The sequence below is a fragment of the Rhinatrema bivittatum genome, chromosome 5, assembly GCF_901001135.1.
Source record: "Rhinatrema bivittatum chromosome 5, aRhiBiv1.1, whole genome shotgun sequence".
Lineage (NCBI taxonomy): Eukaryota > Metazoa > Chordata > Amphibia > Gymnophiona > Rhinatrematidae > Rhinatrema > Rhinatrema bivittatum.
This window is the reverse complement of record NC_042619.1, coordinates 356,062,692-356,078,475: the sequence shown is the minus strand read 5'-3', so window position 1 is coordinate 356,078,475 and position 15,784 is coordinate 356,062,692.

The following is a 15,784-nucleotide window of genomic DNA, read 5'->3' as shown; positions in this document are numbered from 1 at the left end:
GATGGCTGGCAGTGCGGTGTGCACTGTGTACCTCACCCATAGTGCCAGCAAGCAGTACCATCTGAGCCAGCCGTGTTGGAGCCGCTAGGAGATCGGAGAGAATCCTCTTGCTGGTAGGAAGGGAAATGGGGGGTTTGGGCAGGGGGGGCTTAAGAGCATTTGGGGGAGAAACCGGAAGGATCTCTTGACTGAGGATGATTGGGGAAGGGGGTGGTAAATTCGCTTTGGCTAGGGTTCAGAGGTGGTGGGAGTGAGTGCTGACTGTGGGGAAAGAGGGTGTTGAGGTCATTGGGGAAAGAGGGTGTTGAGGTCATTGGGGAAAGAGGGTGTTGAGGTCATTGTCTCCCCCGTCATGGTTAACTGATGGCACACTGATGTGCTAATAAATAATGAATTCATTATCGTGATATTTATCTATTTAAATATCAGTGTGTGTGTTGGTGAGTGTGTGTGTGTGTGTGTGGGGGTCATTGTTCATTGTAGCCCCTATTTTTAGTGTGCAGGTTAAAAAGCACAGTAGAAACAGCACAGTGCAGAGCACACAGTATCTTTCCCATGGACACACCGCGGGTGGCTGACAGAGGCAGGATTTGAACACGGGGTCGTGTGCGCGATTCCCTTTCCATTGCGCTAATCGCCAAGGTAAACCTACCTCTAGCTATAGTAATATTTTATCTACACACGGCTTTCATAAACATTTCAAAATGGCGAGCCGGGCCCGGATGGCAAAGTATTTACCGGGGGGCAGTGACAGGATCACCTCAGTTATTTGTTAGGGAAGTGATAAGCACTCAGCTTTACTTTCTGGTGCTCAGTCTGTATAGAACCAGGGAAACGATAAGAGAGACCCCAAGTCCAATGTTTATCGCGGCATTGTACTTTAACATATGTGCCTATTCATTCCCGGGCCTGCTCAGAGTCAAATGTGCCAGCCCCTCTCCTACACTATTGCAATGAATGCCTGTGTTTACTTTGTGCGTTTTGTGTCTAAAAAAGACTTAATGCTGAGCCTACCAAAATGTATTTTTTCTTTCTTTCTTTCTTTTTTTTTTTTATTGACTTCCAGTGCGTATTCGAGAAGGAAGCATGCAGCTGGCTTTTTCTCTGGCTTTAGTTAGTGGTTTCTGCTTCGGCTTTCTTCCGCGCAGAGCCAGCAGAGAGGCCTGGTTTCTGGCCGTTCTCCAGCCTTGAAAGAGCACCACCTGGCCCTTATCTGCCAACTTTCAGTTCCACGCTGAAGAGTTCACTACTCCTTTTTTTTTTTAATTTGATTTCTTTGATTACCAGCATTCCATCCCAATGATGTATCTCTGGCTGCACAGTTGCCAGTACGGTGCTTCTAACGGACCCCAATTTTGCTTCTTGAATATTTTGTCCTATTGATTGGATTTTATGGCCTAAGTGAGGTTCATTCCCTTCCCCTTTCTGGCTTCCCTAAATCTTTGCAACATTTGTGTCCCATCGGATGCTTCATGCAATTAAGAAACCGTTCCAATGTGCTCCATAAAAAAAAGCATTCATAATTTAAGACAGAATGGAGCGTTTAACGGGATTCTCTATTTAACCAAAGTTGTGCATTTGCCCTGCCATCTCAACACAGAACTGCCTCACCTAAAAATAATCCCTTTTTAGAGACACAGTCTAGTCCCATTGTAAATTCAACTTTGTGCACAGACTCTCCGTGTACAGTATATTGCTCAGCATGTTAAACCAAAATCAATAGCATCGCCCGAAAGAATAAAGCAGTGTTTTCCTAATATAAAGATTGCAGTATGAAAAGAAGGGCAAAGAAATTGAAGGCTGCAGAAAATAATTTCCTTTTAAGCCTATAGCAGTAAACTTTTCACTTTTCAAAGTGTGTTTGGAAGTTGCTCTTGCCAGAAATGTTTCAGTTTATTCATCTCTTGTTCAGAAATGTTCCCCCCGTGGCCAGGTTCTCGCTACATTTCACGAAAAAACGAAAGGCCGCTCTGCGCATGGTGGAAATGTGTTGGACAAAATGGAGGGGGAGCTTCGCTTCACGTTCAGCCTAGCAGAGCTGGCATTTTGCAATCTCCAGATCCCAGGGGCCTAGATGGGAACACAAAGGCCTATCTGAGGGGTGCCCAGCCAACCCCCAGCATTTTGCCTTGGGAAGTTTCCACATCTACTTTGTATCTATGCTCATCTTCCTTTGAACGTTTCTTTCTTAAAAATAGGTTTGCTGCTATATATCACTTTGAAACTAGCCTTCGCCTCACACATGCTGCTGAATTTAGTCAAATTCCTGCTGTGCTGCAAATCTATTCACGGTTTTAGGAGAGGAAGGGTCTGTTTGCCATACTAAGCCCAGCATTGCTAATAGAATATTTTTTCTTTCACTATTATCTCCTCAGATTACCACCTGCCTTTTAATATTCTGCAGGCTAGTTGCACGCACACGGTCAACTAATAAGTGATAGGTGAGCTTCTCATTGAGTGCTTTTTTTTTTTTCAGCATCCAAATTTGGTGTGGGCAAGACCACACACGAAGCAGTACAAGCAGGGCAGTGATAATGTTTGAACATTCAGGAGCCAGAAAAACAGAGCAGAATAAGAGTCAGTGCTTGAATGAGAGATTATAAATTCACCTGAACATTCGAGGACTGACATTAGTTAAAAATCCATTTTTTTGGTAGCAATTTTATGCTATAGGCCTCTCATCTAAGAAACAAAAAATGCTGCAAAAAATTATGCAGAGGAGTAAATAATGTGCATGATAGCACCTAAATAATCCTCTGAGCTAATCTAAATGTCTTCTGTGCAGCCTGAGGAAAAGTACACTGGGCTGAATGTCTCTAGATATTTGGCCATTTGTGTGGTCATCGTAATTAGTGAATTATAGGTGCTAATGAAGAGACCTATATTCTGAAATGTGTTAAAGGCATGCAATAACGGACATTTTTAGTGCATGCTATTGCCACACATTAAATGTGTTATTTACTAAGGTGTAAACTTTCAAATGGGTTTCGTGCATGAAAATAGCATATACGTGCAAAAGTAGCATGCACGCGCATATATGCCATTTCATAAATGCTGGGAGTATGTGTGTATTTTCCATGTTCCACACACATTTTACTGATGGAAAAACAGGGAGTGCAATTGGACTTGTTTCTTGTCTGCAGTTTTGGGGGAAGTGCCTGGATGAACTGGTAGAGGTTCAGGGAGAAGTGTTAGAGTCTAGGTGAACTGGTGATGGACTGGGTGAACTGGAGAAGGTATCGTGACCTGTAAGTATTTCTAAATGGTATATGCACATACTTTTTAAAATCCCTGCCTCCATGTATTTAATTAGGGTTAGTTATTCCATGTACATGTTACATTTTTTCAGGTAGAGAAAATATGTGCTTTCATGCATACTGAAACATACATATGTAGGTTTGGAGCAGAACTACGTGGTATTTTATAAACTGTGCAGGTCCACCATCCAGTTTATAAAATACTAGTATTAATCTCCATATGTATACTTATGCATGTGCAAGCTTGTGATACAGTATATGATAGAAAGCCTCAGACTGCCTTAACAGACCGGCTCCAGCTATCTGGCCTGGTCCACCTTAAGACAGACAGGAAAGGGATCCTCGGGTGGGGGCGTTTCCCTGAGGTAAGGGATACAAAGGCGAGGCCCTGAGAGAGTTAGGGAGGCCCCAGGAAGAAGAAGGAAGCTGTAATCCAATGCTATGTTTGTTCTGGACATTTTCTTTGCATGTCAGTCTGCTGAGGTAAGCAGCCATTTGCTTCTCTTCTGTTATGTGATTTTCAAAATAAACTGATGAAAAGCAGACCATTCTCCAGCCTGGTCTGTTCTGCGGCCTACTCCAGTCATAGACCGCTCCAAGGGCATCACAATGCTGTACTGTGGATAGGTTTGATAGACTCTAACTGGCAAATTTTATAAAGAGCGCGCATATGTTCATAAACATGCATATTGGCACGTGAGCAGAGACATGCTGAAATTTTATATTGTGCGTGCGTGTATCATTTAAAATGCACTTTACATACATGATTGTAAAAGGTGGATGTATGCTCACACAAGGGGAAAACCAGCTTTTTCATGTCCTTACGAGAGAGAGAGAGAGAATATGACACTATATATATATCTAGCACTGTAAGAGGGGCACTTTCGGGGTGGGTGCGGTGTTACATTGGTGCGCTACAGACCCGTGCACCCTGGCCATGGGGGAGGGGATGAAGGACTTGAACAGGTAGATGTAAATTGGTTATTTACTCTCTCACACAAAAGAAGGACTAGAGGGCACGCCATGAAGATAGCAAGTAGCTCATTTAAAACAAATCAGAGAAAATCCTTTTCCACTCAATGCATAATTAAGTTCTGGAATTCATTGCCAGAGGATGGGTTTAAAAAAGGTTTGGTTAAGGTTCTTATGATTCAAACCCACCCTGAGCTGAAAGTGCCCTTCTTACAGTGCTAGATATATATATATATAGTGTCATATTTTCTCCCTCCAGGGCTCTCTCTCCCCCTCTCCCTCCCCCCTTATCTCAGCAGTCTGGAAAATCCCTATAACTTGAGATCTCCAGACTTGCTCCTCATCAGGACCAGCAGTAAAGTTACGAGGATGACACACCCACGTGCGCCATGGTCTGCTTCTCTAAAATCCGGAGTCGTGCACGCAACTCTCGGGAATGCCCATGCCCCGCCCCCTTTCCCGCCCCCTTTTGTCCTTTTGTTAATATGCACAGTCACTTGCACAGCTTGATTTCAGGAGCAGATTTTTTTTTGCTGGCAAAGCACGTGCGAAGATCTGAAAATGCCATCTATGTGCACGCTTTCTCTGTCCCCCGATCCTAACGTGGTCCTGGGAATGTCTCCTCTTATTACAGCTAAATGTCCGTGCGTCGTGGGACAGCCCGTGAATGGGTAAGTGCATTGAGGGAAGGCCAATTTCAGGCAACCATTTAACATGGCTAAAATGTTTTGGGGTTTTTTTTTTTGCCCAGAGAAATCCTTTTCAAAATTGTCTTCTAAACTCTTAATGCCCTTTTATGAATAGCGCATTAATGCGTTGCAATGACGCGCATTAAAATCGCACATTCCTGTGTGCTTTTAGCACAAAAATCGTTCACTGCACCTCTAGAAGTAAAGTTTCACATTCATTTTTGTGTGTTAATGCAGTACCTATTAAATTTAAACGAGTTGATTAGCGTGAGCATCAGTTCATTTGCATTCCAACACGAAATTCCATGTGACTGGAAAAAAAAAAAGTCATGTTACCATTAACAAGAAAGCATTAATGCATGTCAAGAGCTAACATGAGTGTATAATATGCGTTAACACTCTTTACTAAACAGGCCCCTAAATCCGGTAGATTAAAAACCCAGATGCACTTGCACTTTTCATAGACTTCTGCCTCAGGGCCCTATTTGTCAATTTCCCTCCCGTTCTGAGTTTCGCCGTCAAAGGTCCAAAGAGAAACCAATTCAAAAGATTTCACCAAGCTGGGGTCGCCATTAGCCAAAAAATGGTTGGCACAGTAAAGAATCTTCAAATTTATGGGATGCGCCCCCTGTTTTTTTCTTTGGACTGTATTTTACAGGGCTGCCCTCTTTTCGCTTATGGCTTGCAGTTTCCTTCCCCTCCCCCCACCTCTCCGGCTCCTGGCTTTTCTTCTCTGTCGATGAAGGCCCTTTGTGTTGTGAGTTCTTGCTTCCTTGCTTTGCTTCTGCTTCTTCTTGTAATTTTGGCAACTGCAAGGCTGCGGAGGAGAAAATATTTACTTTTGTGCATGTTTTCTGTTTCCATTCACTTCCTTTTCTCTTGATCTCAGGGTGACTTGACCTGTGCATGGGCCTGTGTACAGAGCCAGCGGTTAAAAGGCGGCATTCCCTAGAGAAAGGCGCACACTTTCTGGCCTCTGTGCCCAGCTATCACTTTAAGCAAGAGATTAGCGCTTCACAGTCGATCTGACTTAGAAACAAGTCAAAGGCTTATCCACAGGCCTTATCCCGGAATCCCACGATGTGAGACTTTTTTATATCCAAGCGATATTTTTGGGGGACTGTAAAATAAAACTATCAAACTGCAGGCAGGCTCAATTTAGCCTTTTAGGGTGAAAATTTAAGGCATGAATGAAATAAAAGTCGGGATTTTTATCGCTTCCTGATGCAGCCCCTTTAATGTGAGGCATCAACAGTTTAATTAGAAGTTGTATTATTTTTATGTGAACAGCTGTGGCAGCAGATTTGAAGATTGTTAAATGTTTGAAATATTTGAAAAAAGGATTTGGCACTTTCCATTTCTGTGAAATAAGACAATGTCAATGCTAGGTTTTCAGGAGCATCCCGGACTATAAAACCAGGCACATACTTGGAAGCAGGCACAAAATAATCTGATTTTCAACACATCAAGTACCCACAAAGTTCGGGTTTGAATGTCAGGTTATTATGCAGCTAAATTCATGTATGTACCTTGACCGGTTTCAACAGCACAAATGTACAGGATTGTTTTATGCCAGCTTTGCATGCACTTTTTGAAAGAAAAAAAAACAAAAAACCTTTACAAACATAGATTCAAAATAGCCCCTGAAAAGCACCTTTTCCATTTTTAAGGCAGGAAAATTTAAATGCCTTACGAACTTAAATGTGTCATTTTCAAGTTGACTTTCAGTCATCTGACATATTCAGCCAACCCATGCTTGTTTTTTTTTTAGTTATTCACATAGGTCCTGGCTAAGCTTTTGAACATTGAAACCTATTCCCGGCAAGGTCAACATAGCATCAGAACTTTGTTATCACTAATGTCCTATGGTTCCCATTGCTCTACATTCATAACAGTGTTCAAGCATCATTTGTGGAGGTGCTGACAAGAGTTTTGCTAAAATCTACTGCAGAGCTGTATTTTTTTTTTTTTAAAACATCTTTTGAAATATATCATGTTTATAACAGTGAAGAGACGGTCAAGGGAAAGCTTTGCATGGTGCCTTGAAGCAAGGGTGAAAATAAAGCAGTCATGTTTGTGTAATGACATTGTTTGGTCACAGAATAAACCTCTCTCGGAATAAACTGCACTTACATCTTTCCCAACCAGCATGGCTTGATCCGTGCCCAAGCTTACCCTAAAGGAAGAAAATCTTCCCAGTGTGCCAGTTGGGCAGGGATTATTCTCCCTCATCAGCGACACTGTCATAACTCATAGTCCTAAGAGAATGTCTGCCTCTCACTGCTAGTGGTGAGATAAGCTCTATTTAACAGCACCGCATCAAGCTGCCAACTTTACAGTCACATTTACTTGTACAGTTTCCCTCTCTCTCTCTCTGTGTATACTATACATATATCTTTCTCTCTATATATAGATAGCTATACACATACACATTTCTATATATGTACATTGGTTTGGAAAATAATAGAATTTTACTTCAGAAATATGAAAGGGTACATGTCAGCATTTTGAGAGAAGGTATAATCCGACAGAACGGACTTGAATTCTGCAGATTTATAAACTGGTAAACAAAGCTGAAGCCTATGAGGTCATCTTGAATTCATGCCATAGACCCAACTGGGGAGAAGCCACTTGATTCAGCAACCCCCCCCCATGTATTTGTAGCTAAATAAGAGAGGAGAGCACGCAGTGGACAATATTCTAATTTTATGAGAGAACTCAGCACCTTGGAGGACATTGCTTGGATTCGGAATGCCACAAATACAACGCTAGAGGGAAATGTATGAAAGCATATTTAGTGTCCAATTCAGTGTAATTCTTATATTAGCCTTTGTACACCCTGCACAAGAAGACACTCTTGCGTTGGTAGATTACAGTGATCTAACAAGTGTGGGGATTATTATTCATTAATAAAACCAGAATCAATAGCAGAACAGAATTGCTTTAGGGTTTGTATCTGGATTGCTACCTTTACTTAAACTTTCTATTCAATTGAACAAAAAAAAAAAATCTGCATAAGATACTTTTCAAATGGCGTGATGTAAATTCTACTTCTAATCAGACCTAAACATTGCCTATATTTATTTTCTGTAAAAGACCCGTTAGGCAACTGAAAGGCCATGGATAAAATCTGTTGTAATAAGAAGGCATAAATCTAGAGAGCGGGGCGAACAGCATACAATGGTTCCCCTTTCTTCAGTCCAGGTATGTCCACCATCTCAACTATTTATTATTTGAAATGTGAATAGACAATGAAAGGTCCATTTATACGTTACACTGAGAGATGTATTACAACTGCCTTAAACATTGATTTCCTTCCTCTGGCCTTTTCTTGATCAGGATATACACACGTTGAACAGCAATAATGTGAGGGGACTCTTATCAGATCTCGGATATTTCCCGAGACTGTCTGCAGCCATTAACCTTGCGTATTATCTGACTTTAGTGATTAGTACAAGGCACATAAAAACATATTGATGACCAATCTTTAGTTAGAGGGTGGACTGAATTATCGGAGGCCTGGTTTTGCTGACTTTGTGATATAAATGATAATGTTATGCTACTGCTGTGAAATTGCTAATTTGTCATTTCTTTCATGGGGCAGTCAATGATGTGGTACTAATGAATGAGGCACGTAATTGTGTGATACTGAATTGTAGTTTCTTTCCGATTCCTTCTGGGCTTGTATTGAGAGAAGCGAAGAATGCCAAGGCTCCCTTTGTTCACTAATACACTTCACATTTCAGTGCTGCTACTGGATGCTCACAAACATTGTTTTTAATTAATCCTGGGGGCCATTGAAGTTAAGTTTCTAATTCTAACTTTGTTCAATTCTGCTCATTAGTTTCTCTGAGCATTTTCCTGAAAGAATAAGATGTACTCAGGTGCAAGTGTTTTTTGTTTCTTTCTCTTCCTCTGCGCTAATAATAATAATCATAATACTGTAGATAATGATAATAATTAGAAAATGAAACATTAACACCAGTCAGCCAGCAGTCAGATTCACTGGGCATCAATTAGCTGAATCTTGCTATGGCTGCATGGGTTTAAAAAAAAAAAAAAAAAAGCAAACTTTTTTTAAGCTTTTTAAAATTACATTTTCTAATAGAGCTGTTGACCATGAGCATTATCAGATCATTGACCTTTCCCCTGCCCTTGACTTGGGATATTTAACTACTAGTACAGGCAATTAATTAACTCAGATACCACTGCAGTTATTGCTTTACGTTTATATACATATTGTGAAGGCTTTTAGGGTAGAAACAGAGAAAACATTACAGCAGAAAGAGACTGCATGGCCCAGCCGTCCAATAACCTCTCTATGCAGTCAGAGGGCGTCTTCAGGCCTCATCTGGATCCTTCCCCAATCAAGCAGAGGAATAACTCACAAAGAAAAGGATTTCCGGGTAAACCCCCCCCCAAAGGATTTCATTATTCCTGAGGATTATGTCCCTCTTCTCTCAGTAAACCATGTAAAACAATCAACAAATAGTAAAACAAAAACTTAGCTCATTATGAGTGCTTACTAAGTGCAAGCTGGGTAAGCTTACTATCCCCTCTCTTTCTTTTCATAGGCCCACACCATCTTTTCCCTTTCAGTCCCTTTATCTCAGGCAAGATTCACTAAGTCCTGAGGGCTAATTGGAAATTCAGCTGAGCCGGCCTTCTCTTTTGTCGCTCAGCCTCTCTGTTTCTTTTCCAGTCTTGTCTCGTGGGGACTTCATAGTAACTAGGGGCACCATATAGTTTAACTGGTTAGTTTCCATTTAAGTATTTTGTATATCGGCCGTGGGGGGGGGGGGGGGGGGTGAGTGAGAATGAGTTAGGCCTGGGACCATCCTGTTGGCACATTTCAAACCTTGGGCCAGGTCTGCCCCAAAACCACTCCCCAATATGTGTAGCCAAGAGGACAGGAGAGGCAAAGGGGGATACCACAGAGACATTCAATACCTGAAAGATGAAAATGCTGCACAAGAGGTACATCTTTTTCCATAGAAGGGAAGCTGCAGAACTCTGGGTAATGATGTGATGCTCCGAAGGGGAAGAATCAGAAACAATGTCAGGAAATATTTTTTCACAAAAAGGCAGAGCCGTAGCAAGGCAATCTGACCCCTATGGCCAAGTGAAAAAGTACACCCTCACTCTGTATTATGAAAAATATAAAAATAGCTGAGATGCACTTTCCCATAGCAGATATATTTCAATCGCTAAAGTTAAAAAAAACCCGAAGTTTTCTACCTTAGATGTTTGAGAATTTTATTTTTTCTAACCACTTTGGTTCTAGTCTTTCTATCTGCCTTCAGTGCCTTCCTTTTCTCCACTTTCTTCAAACTCCTTTCTAGAGTCTCCTTTCCATTTTCTGTTTCTTCTCTTCCTTTGCTACATCTGTCCCTAACATGAATCTGTCCCTTTCATCTCAATCTATTTATATTTATATTCACTCATAGCTAGATTTTCCCCTCTTCTCTTTCCAGTTCTTCCTTCCTCAGTTATCCAACGCTACCTCCCATTACCCCTTTTAGTTCTCCTTCACAGATCTCCAGCTCTCTGGCTCCCTTGTCTTTAGCCCCAGCTGCTGCCTGCTTCCTGGCTTTCTCACCTCCCACCATCCCCAAACTGATTCGCACTCTCTAACCATCCACTCTCAATTGTACCAACTATCCTCTTTCAAGCAGTCCCATCCCCATCTCTTTTATCTTTCCCTCCTTGCCATGTCTCTATATCTTTGTCTTGGACCTTTTCTCACCTCTTCCTATCCTAGTCTTGTATAGAAATATAGCAATGATGGCAGAAAAGGACCAAATGGTCCATCCAGTCTGCCCAGCAAGCTTGTGGTAGCATCAAAAGTATTAGGCTTTTTGGTTAAGGGTAGTAACAGCCGAAAATATACTAGTGCCCTGCGGGAGGAGGGGGCAAGATGGCTGCCTATTGAGACAGATGCCAAGAAGTTCTGAGGAGAATTTCCTCTGCTGTTTTATTCAGCAAGTAGATGCCACATTCCAAACGAAAAGCCAGGTTAAGGGAGATTGCACTTAGTTCTCCCCTTTCTGACTCAACTCAATCTAAAATTCTGGAGTTTTTTGGCACGACACCAGTTCAAGATCCTGGAGCAATGGCTGCAGCAGAGAGAGGGATGACGGGTGGAGTCCCTTCCTACAGGCCGATGAAATCTCTCTTAGCCTGGGAGCACCGGAAACACCCTCACCTCCAGTTGGGAACTTCAGTTACCAAAATATCTTTGGGTGATGTTCATGGGAACCCGATGTTTTCGTGTGAGTAATGGGAAGTTGCAGGAAGAACAGAGGCTGCATCTGCATCTGAGATGGCAGCCTTGGTGCACGAAGGGGCCCTAGGTTCTATGGGCCATTGTGAGTTCATCCCCGTTACTGTCGATATGGAGTATATACCGGCTCCTGAACTTGACAGACTCCCATCTCGAATCGATGGAGACGCTACAGTTGCATGGGTTAGTAGCTCAAGATTGGTTAGGCCAGCGGAGATTACCTTAGAAGTGTTATGGCATGCTTTGGTTAATTTGAAGACTTCCATCTCTTCTCTTACTTCGGTGGTTTTGGAAACAAATAATACTTTAAAGCAGAATTCACTTAAATTATCAGCTCAAGAAGTTAAAAATGCTGATTTAGAATCTAGAGTGGTTAATGTTAAAAAAGTACAGCAACAACTAGTACTATCTGATTTAATTTGTTCAAAGAAGCTTGAGAACATTGAAAACTCTTTGCGTTTTCTAAACTTGAGGATTATTAATTTCCCCATAATAAAAGAATATACCCCAGTGGAACTTTTTAGGAATTACCTCTCTCAGATTCTTAAAATTCCAGAAGCAGCTATGCCAGGCTTATCTACTGCCAAAACCACAGACAGATGAAACGCAAGATAATTTGCCTTCTGAGATTCCGCAGGATTTACCAGATTTTCTCCAGAACTCTCAAGAGTTTGAAATCAGAGAGGAACTTTTCTTGTTAAATTTGCTTTTCCTATGGACAGAGAAAATGTCCTTCGTGTATTTTTTCGTACTTGTTCCAAATTATTATATGGTCAGAAAATTTGGGTATACCCTGATTTAATCTAGGGCTACCCAAATTCGGAGGAAAACATTTCTGCAAATGCGATCTGAAGTTCAATCTAAGGAGGGCTTTTTCTTATTGTGTTATCCATGCAAATGTTTTGTCAAATACAATAATGCTAATTATATATTTCTTGAGCCTTCCCAATTGCATGCATTGTTAAACTCTCCATCGTAATTGTAATCGAATCGGCAAAATTGATGTAACTATTGACTCTCAATTCTTTTCTTTTTTTTGTGCATTCATTGATTATGATACCACTCCTTCTTTCCCTTGCTCCCTCCCTATTACCTTTATAAAAATAAGGGGTTGGATGCGTATTTTCAACTGTAAAGATTACCTGTTATTTTATTTTCTGTAAAATCTCTTTTTTCAAATCAAGGTATTCCTTGTAATAGTTTTTGAAATTGTATAAAAATAAAATAAAATAAAAAAAAGGGTAGTAGCAGCCTCATCAGCAAATTATCCCCATTCTTCTTTGTTTTCCCAGACCTTAAAATTAAGTGTCCTTGTTGGTTGGTGACTAAGTATGATTCCCTCACCCCCCCCCCCCCCATCATTAAAGCAAAGAGTAATATTGGAGCAGAGAGCAATACTGAAGTTGTATCAATAGTATGAATGCTTTTTGGTTAAGGGTAGTAACCGCCACACAGCAAGTTACCCCCATTGCCTTCCTTCTTCATTTCCATCATTTAGTCCTTAGGGATCCACGGTGTTTATCCCACGCCCTTTTGAAATCTTTCACTGTTTTTGTCTTCACCACCTCTTCCGGAAGGGTATTCCAGGCCTCCACCAAGTCTTAAAAAACCACAGAGGGATGTAATGGTGGTCTTGCATAAAGTCTTTATTTAAAGCACTTGTTCCAAAGGAATTATTTATACACAATACATTCTCTCGGTAAACACCCACACCAGAAATAAATACTTAAACCAGAAACTGTGAGGCCCCTCTTCTCTGTTACTAGGATTCCAACTATTACCCTCTTTAAATTATTGACTCCCAGGAAATTGTACAAGGATACCCGCCCCCTCCCCACCAGCTACCCTCTAATTTAGTGTTCTTCATTAATAGTGCATGAATGTTACAAATGCTCTGATCTTATCCTTTCCTCTGCCTCTACTCCTTATTTTTCCTGTTTGTAGTATAGGAGCCTAGTGGGTGCCTCTTCAACTGCTTTCTTCATTCTTCTCAGCCTCCGTCCGGACACTGAACGGGAATCCTCTCCTCTGGTTCTCCCTGGGTGAGAGAGAGAGAGGTGAGAGTGTAAACCAAGTTCCCGATCAAGAAGGGGAAATGAAGGGCGGAAAAACTTCCTTTCAACCGAAGTTCAAAATGAAGAATCTTCTCTCTCTCTAACCTCAAAGGGTAAATCCACTGCAAAGTCTTTCAAATCTTTCAAAATCCATGTTCCACTGAGTTGGGCTTATGGTTTTATCCAACAGAAATAAATAATAAAAAAACCAAAACAAAACCCTTCTCTTCATTAGATGACTTTCAACACAAAAATCCACAACTCCTCTGTCTGACACAGACACGTTAAACATGCATTGCAGTAGCCTCCGAAGGGGGATAGTCTGGCATAGATAGCATGTTCCTTTTTCCTTCTGTAAGTGCACTGCCCTTTCTCAAGGCCACCATTCCATGGATTTAGCCAAGGGAAGTCTTCCCTCACAAATTTGCTACATTTTTTTAAGGGTGTTAATAAACATGGATAAAGGTGAGCCAGTTAATAAAGTGTATCTGGATTTCCAGAATGCATTTGACAGAGTCCCTCATGAGAGACTTCTTAGGAAATTAGAAAGTCATGAGATAGGTGGCAGTGTCCTATTGTGGTTTACCAACTAGTTAAAAGAAAACAGAGAGTAGGGCTAAATGGTAAATTTTCCCAATGGAGAAAGGTGAATAGTGGACTGTTCTAGGACCATTGCTTTTTAATATAAATGATGTGGAATTCAAAGGCTGGGGGGGGGGTCTCCATCCCCCTTGCCGCCATTAACATGGTGGCTGACGGGGCATTGGTCCTTCACCCTTTGGTGGTTGCGAGAGTGGGGGTAGGGATGCTGTGTCTCAGGAACCATTTCAGCATTTGTGAATGGTTTTGAAATGCTGCACGGTTATTGGTTATCTGAGTGCAGGGCGGGGTTTTCCCTTGTTGATCTCAGGTTCTGCTGGCCAGTGCGGCGGAGAGAGGCAGCGGTTTATCCCTCCCTCTCTAATTTTCTGTGTTATAGCGTGTTATGGGAGGAAAGGGGGAAAGTAAATGATGCAAAAGTCCTGCCTTGCCCATGTTAATGGGAACAACAAGTGAAGGGATCACATTTTCCGATCACACAAAATTATTCAAAGTTGTTAAATCACCAGAGAATTATGAGAAATTGCAAGAGGACCTTGCAAAACTGGGAGACTGGGCATGCAAATGGCAAATGAAATTTAACGTGGACAGGGGCAAAGTGATGCACTTAGGGAAGAGTAACCCAGATTATAGCTACACAATGCAAGGTTCCATATTAGGAATCATTATTCAGGAAAAGGATCTCGGTGTCATCATTGAAAATACGTTGAAATCTTCTGCTCAGCGTGTAGCAGCAGCCAAGAAAACAAATAGAATGCTAGGGATTATTAGGAAAGGAATGGAGAATAAAACAGAGAATATCATAATGCCTCTGTATTGCTCCATGGTGCAACCTCATCTTGAGTATTATGTTCAATTCTGGTCACCGCATCTCAAGAGAGATATAGCAGAATTAGAAAAGGTACAGAGAAGGGCAACCAAGATGATAAAGGGGATGGAAAAATTCCCCTATGAAGAAAGGGTAAATAGGTTAGGACTCTTCAGCTTGGAGAAGAGACGACTGAGGGGAGATATGATAGAGATCTATAAAATGATGAGTGGAATGGAACGAGTAAACGTTAATCAGTTGTTTACTCTTTTGAAAAGTACAAAGACCAAAGGACACACAATGAAGTTACTGGGCAATACATTTTAAACTAATGAGAAAATAGTTTTTACTCAACACATAATTTAGCATTGGAATTCATTATCAGAGGATGTGGTGAAAGCTATTAGTATAGCTGTGTTTAAAAAAGGTTTGGACAAGTTCCTGTAAGAAAAGTCCATCAACCATTATTAAGAGAGTTGCAGAAATCCACTGCTTATTCTTGAGATAGGCAGCTTGGAGTCCTGCCAGGTACGTGTGACCTGGTTTGGCCACTGTTGGAAACAGGATACTGGGCTTGATGGACCTTTGGTCTGACCCAGTACAGCAAGTCTTACATTCTTATGTTTCTTCTTGTAGATAGAAAACTTTCAAGCTCGGTGCATTCAAAACTATTATGACTTTAGAAAGTCATTGAACTGAAAACTGCACTTTTGGTTGATTCGGGCAATGCAATATGTTGTGTTCATACTATTGGAAGCAAATAGTGGGGGGTGGAGGAGAACGTTTTCTGTAGTGTGACCATGACTCTATCTGTAATACTTAAGGTTACATATTAAAATGACCTTTTGGGTTACCTCTTTTATAGTAAAGAGTCATTTAGTAGCATTTAGATGGTATGTTTTTGACTTGCAGTTATTTGTTTCACCGAGATTAAGGAACTCTGCACCTCTCCTATGTGTTATTATTGTATTGAACCATGTCTGAAGAAATTTGTCTATTGCTTTCCGCTGATGGGAGCTTCTAGCTAACAGCACTTTAAATAAGTGGAAAATGTTCTGTTATCACCAAATGTGAACAGGATCAATAATAGTTTAGTAGTGTTTGATAATTGTAGTAAGCCG